At 46.0% G+C, this 5,738-nt stretch overlaps 1 long non-coding RNA gene across 1 annotated transcript; it reads left to right on the plus strand.

The window, feature by feature from the left end:
• The first annotated feature begins 3,471 nt into the window (after positions 1–3,471).
• LOC124705821 lies at positions 3,472–5,415 on the plus strand. Its single transcript, XR_007004169.1, has 3 exons — positions 3,472–3,701; positions 4,555–4,652; positions 5,165–5,415. It is a non-coding gene; the product is annotated as an uncharacterized LOC124705821 (long non-coding RNA).
• Positions 5,416–5,738: the final 323 nt, after the last annotated feature.

Raw genomic sequence — 5,738 nt, forward strand, 5'->3', positions numbered from 1 at the left:
CTACACGCATCAGCTGGCGGCGCATTGCCTAGGCACAAAGAAGGGACGCGAGGCTGCCCAAGGACACGCAGACGACAATCTCCATGGTGAGGCCACATTCGAGCACCAACATGGCCACGGTCGACATGTTTGTGCTCCTTGCCGTGTCGAGCTTCTTCGAAATTTTTGGAATTTTTTTGGTCCATGTGTCACTTGATGGCGAATAGATGATTGTGCACGGTTTTTTTTTGTAATTTTTTGGTCCATGTGGCGTTGGTCAACTTGGTCAAAAAGCTTTGAATAGTTTATTTAGGGTACAGATGATTGGGTTTTTAAGTTTATGGTTCGTTTCGTCTAATCTCTACTATTCCAGGATTAAAAATAGACGTTTTCGTAGAAAAATAAACAATACACTATGTTTCTGTCTACGTTGGGTGTCGGTTGGTGGCCGTGAGATGTGTCACGCGGGCACGATGGACGCGATCGGACGTGCGCGCGAGTCCCTCGCTGGGGAGCTGGCGTCCAGCGGGGACAGCGAGGGGTAGTAGGTGGATGGGGTGGGTGAAGACGGCGAAGACGACCGGAAGAGGCCGGCCGGCTGCCCGGCGAGTTGCTCTCGGCTCTGCTGGAGCTGGACGAGGTCTCGCGTCCGTCGTCCGGTCAGTACGTCAGTCTCAGTCGGTCCGCCGCCTGCTTTCAGATTCGGAAGCGGTGAGGTGGGTGGCCCCGCGAAAGAACGTATCGCTATACTACATGTGAACCTCGTGACGTACGTGTGCCGGATGGCTCTGTATTCTATCCAGCGTGGCAGTCAACGAAGCTAGCTCTCGTCTCGCCTGCTGGTCCGGCTCTCTAGAATACGGGTCTATTGGCCGATAAAATGTGCAGCTCAGAATACCTACTCCCTCAAGTGCAAGGGGAAGAACACGCTTTTCCGCGGAAGACAAAAGATGTTTCAGAAGTCAAAGACCGGAACGTTTTGGTATAGGCTGTGGAATGCTTTTAAATTACATCCTTGTTTCTGCCATCAGGTTTTTCTTTTAAAAAACACACATGCAAAAGCTCGGTCCCGTCTCGTTAGCTAAGAAGAAGTTTTACGGGTTCCTCGACACATAACCGAGCAAAAAAAAAAAAAGCCCGCAATACAAAAGCGTACTCTGGCGTCATAATTGCACCCGCTCTACTCCACAACGCAGCCTCGGCCTTGATCTTTGAGAACACCACGGTAGGCACGAAAGAGGTGTCACGAAAAAAACTGGAGCATTCGTTTCGTTCCAGACTTCCCATGGGGTGAGATGATAGGGATGCCAAAGATTTGTCCAGCCTTCACCTTCGAAGACGGGCGGCGGCCGTACCCGGCTTTGGAGGAGGTGCCAAGCCAGGAGTTTGCATTTGGGCAAGGCCCAATGTTTCCACACCGCCGTCGGCATAGAGAAGAAAATTTGCCCTTCGAATTGAGCCCTACAGATTATTTTAAAAATGAAAGCATTGTAAGAGCTTTTGTTATAAACGTGACAAGCAAAAGAACAACAACGAATAAACGAAACATAGGGCAGACAAGGTTTTTTACGTTTAAAAAAACGCTCCAATGAGAGGGGGAAATAGTCAAAAGACCATGAACACCAGCCAAAGAAATATTAAGTGTGAGCGTTTACACAACGCCGTGAGTTTTGAATGAAGCAATAAACCCTAGCCACTGTCTTACAAAAGGTATTTATAAACTGTGGTGATGATCTGCCTTTCAATGGTCTTCCACTCATCCCAAGTCTCCGGCCACCGCTTGTCAGAAACTAACCGCTTTTATATGAACATGGATCACAATATAACATCTTTCCATACTGCATTTCTTTTACTCCGTAGAAAAGAGTAGGGGCACTTGTTCTACATTTGCCCAAACGGCCGGGGAAGCGGAAATAAAGATTATTTTAAAAAAACGGAGGGGGCAAATTGATGTGGATGTTGCACACAAGAAATCTTGGTGTTACACATACCTTACTGGGAAACAAGCGCTTATCTGTTCTGCTAAAAGTAGCAATCACACGAGACCGAAAATCAACTTGTAGCTTGCAAGTTCCATAATTTTCTGCCATTTTCTTGAAGCATAGACTCACATGCTTCATTGCGAAATGGGCACCGGGCCTGGTTTGAGGCGGGCTTGAAGGCAGTGGCCCAATAATAATACTATAGGTCTGACCAAAAGTATGAGGTCTAGTAGGTCTCGGGCTGCGCCGCCATCACTTGTCCGTCAATCCCCGTTCCGTCCAAATGAGTGAGAGCGAGGGCGCCGGAACGAGACGCCGCCTCCCCGGCGCATCACCGGCGACGCCTGCCTCCCCGCTCGAAGTCGACGATCTCCTCCGTCAGATCCTCCTCCGCCTCCCGCCTCGCCCATCCTCGCTTCCCCGCGCCTCCGCGGTCTGCACGCGCTGGCGAGGGCTCGTCGCCGACCCCAAGTTCCTCCGCCTCTTCCGCGCCCACCACCGGGAGCCGCCCCTCCTCGGCATAATCGAGCACGGCTACCAGGGGGTCCAGTTCACCCCCATCCTGGACCCTCCCGACCGCATTCCTCCGGAGCGCTTCCACCTTGGACCCTGCAGCCGCGGCACCGACGTGCTCGACTGCCGCCATGGCCTCGTCCTCGTCAATAACCGGGCGTCGGCTCGGAATGAGGTCCTTGTGTGCGACCCCATCGCCGGCGAGCAGCGCCACGTGGCCATTCCGCCGGAGCTGGATCGGTACATCCTCAACGGGGCGGTGCTCTGCTCCGCCAGCGAGCAGGGTCACGTGCACGGCAGCTGCCACTCGAGCCCCTTCAAGGTGGTGCTGGTGGGAAAGGGAAGGAATGATCTCATGGCCTGTGTTTACTCCTCCCAGGCTGGCGTATGGGGAAATCTCATCACGACAGCCGCTCCATTCCATCTTTTCGCCCACCATGTTGCTGCGACCCTCATTGGTAACGCTCTTTACTGGTTGCCCTTTACCGACCGTATAGTGGAGTTTGATTTGGATGGGCACAACCTAGCCGTGATCGGGGGGCCTCCTGTTACATGTGATTTACAAGATGGAAGCAGCCACATCATCCAGTCCGAGGATGGTGCCGTTGGCTTAGCCATATTGTCTTACACATGCTTAGGGCATGTACATTGGTTTAGACGGATGCTGTCTGTAATACTACTCCATGTCATCTATAGACAATGATACAGACACTGTATACAATAGTCTGTCTGTAAGTTATCTATTTTTAGTCATAGCTATATGTGAGTATAAATTATAGACACCCTTCATACAACAGCAAAAATGGTGTCTGTAAGCTGTCTGTAAGAAGCCTACAGACTGTCTGTAACTTTACAGACAGCCTCCTTCTCTCTCCTCATTCTCTTTCCTCCACATCATCAAAATCACCTATAACTACCTCTTACAGACAGCTGAGTCATCACCATTGTACATGGCCTTACAAATGTGGCATAGAAATGTTGATCGCCATGGCGTTGCCACATGGGTTCTGTGGAAGACCATTGAAACTCAAAACATTCTTGGGCGACCTCCGACCAAGGCAGATGGCGCTATAATGGGATATTCTCAGGATACTGATGATTTATTTATATACCTGGAACCCGATGCATATATGCTTCACCTTAAGTCGATGCAATCGAAGATACTTCCTGGAAGCTATGATCCTATCTTTAAGTACCATCCCTTCACGAGTTTCTACTGTACACCAGGTGATTGCTCATTCTTAGTCATTATGTTACCCAGTTCAGTTATATTGCATAATATGTTATTGATCAATAATCTTAACTGTGCTTCTTAAGTCACTGACACCTTAAGCTTAGTCCACTATCGTCCCTTCTCTAGACAGAAAAACTTAAGCTATGGTCATCATTATTTGTATCCATTCTTGGGAGATCTTGATCAAATGTAGGAGTACTATTAGTATAAAATCAAATGTCAATTAGTAACTTGGTTGACAGGCTCGGAATCTCAAAGCTAGTTGTATTACTATTTTATCCATTACTTGTCTTGATTCTGATCTTGCTATTTTCGCTGATTTCCTTTGTCACTTCATGAAGACCCCAAAAAATTAACTGCATTTATTGTCTCTAGTTAGGCTCAATTTATTTTCAATTGAATGCACATTGTCTTTTCTTGCTAGAGTTTATTTGTTTAGTCATGTTTTAATTGTCTGTCTGACATGAAGAGGGATAGTTTATGTTAGAAAAAATCTTGAGTTCTTTTCTAATCAGCTAAATTCGTCAGTATAAGGTTGCTTTGAGTAATATGCATTGCACTAATTTTACAACCGATGTTGTTCTGTTAATCTATTGCAAAATCATCTACTCCCTCCGATCCATAATCGGTGTCGGTGATTTAGTACAACTTTAGTGCAAAGTTGTACTAAACCACCAACACTTATTATGGATTGGAGGAAGTATGAAATATGAATTTAAAAGGGAGTTATTTGGCGCAAGTTTTATTTGTCAACTCATCTATCTATGTAACTGACTCAGTGTTCCCTTCTCGTATCCATTTGCTGTTTCTTCCAAACTGTTAATTGCCTGACTTATTATGATGTAGGCACAACCATTGGTGGATGTGATGAAGCTGACATGCTGCAAAAATCCATAGGACGACTGTCTAGTTTGGAGGGCTAATCTGCTATAATGCTTCAACAGGTAAGAAGATCATCTCTAGTTTATGGGATTTTGACAGTTTGTTTATTTTCTTGGGAAAATATCTGGCTGCCTCCGTGGGTAGTGTGCACTCTCAAACTACTGTCCATTGAGCAATAGGGATTCACAGATGTGAATAACATAGACAAATAATTAAAATTACGTTAATGCAAGTGAAAATGACTTTTTTTTTTGGATCGTAAGTGATATCCAGATGATCCAACTGTTATATGTAGTGCTTAATCACTTGTTTGTCTCTTGACCATGCACAGAGTTCTCTTTTGGTTTGGTTATTTCATAATTGCGAGGTGGAAAGCGATGCATTAGTATCCCATTTTGTTATTTAGAAACATCAGTCACATCATTCAGATCCTCCAACCTAGCAAATTCGTATGGAGAGGCCGAAGGATTTATTACGGTGTCATCAATATTCCTAGGAGATGTAGCCAGTAGTATGATATGTACAGAGCTCTTCTTGATGTTGCTGATCTGATCATGAGTTTTTTTTCCTTCAGGTGAAACAAGGGCTGCTGCAGTTGTCCGTTGTCACTTAGTTTGCCTCATCAAACTCATCGTATCAATTTGGTAGGTGGTGTTTTGTGTCTGTGCGCTATCTAAAAACATACTGAATCCATGGCTTAGTCCAGCCAAGGTTGTAATGTAGCCAGATGCTTTTGAATCTGTGGCTTCGTCTAGTCAAGTTTCTAATGTAGCAAGATGCTTTTGAATACCTAATCTAGGGAATTCAGCTTCCCAGAGTATCTTTCTTTTGAATACATGCTTGTGCTTGTCAGCTCTTATCTTCGGCGATGAGTGTTCCAGCCCTAAGTATCACCTATACTTTTACGCCAGTGTACGATTCTAAGAGCATCTCCACTGGTGGGCCCCAAATAGTCTCCGGCAGAGGCGCCGGCACTGCTGTATGGGGGCGCCGGCAGTGCATCCTCTATTTGGGGACGATGTTCCCACACCGGCGCCTCCCATAAGGGGCCCCCAAAACTTTTTATACTTTTTACAATATTTTGAAACAACATATCAATCACATTTTATTCATACTATATTCATTTATTCATACAATCACATAAATAG

The sequence above is a fragment of the Lolium rigidum genome, chromosome 4 (assembly GCF_022539505.1).
Source record: "Lolium rigidum isolate FL_2022 chromosome 4, APGP_CSIRO_Lrig_0.1, whole genome shotgun sequence".
In the NCBI taxonomy this organism is placed as follows: domain Eukaryota; kingdom Viridiplantae; phylum Streptophyta; class Magnoliopsida; order Poales; family Poaceae; genus Lolium; species Lolium rigidum.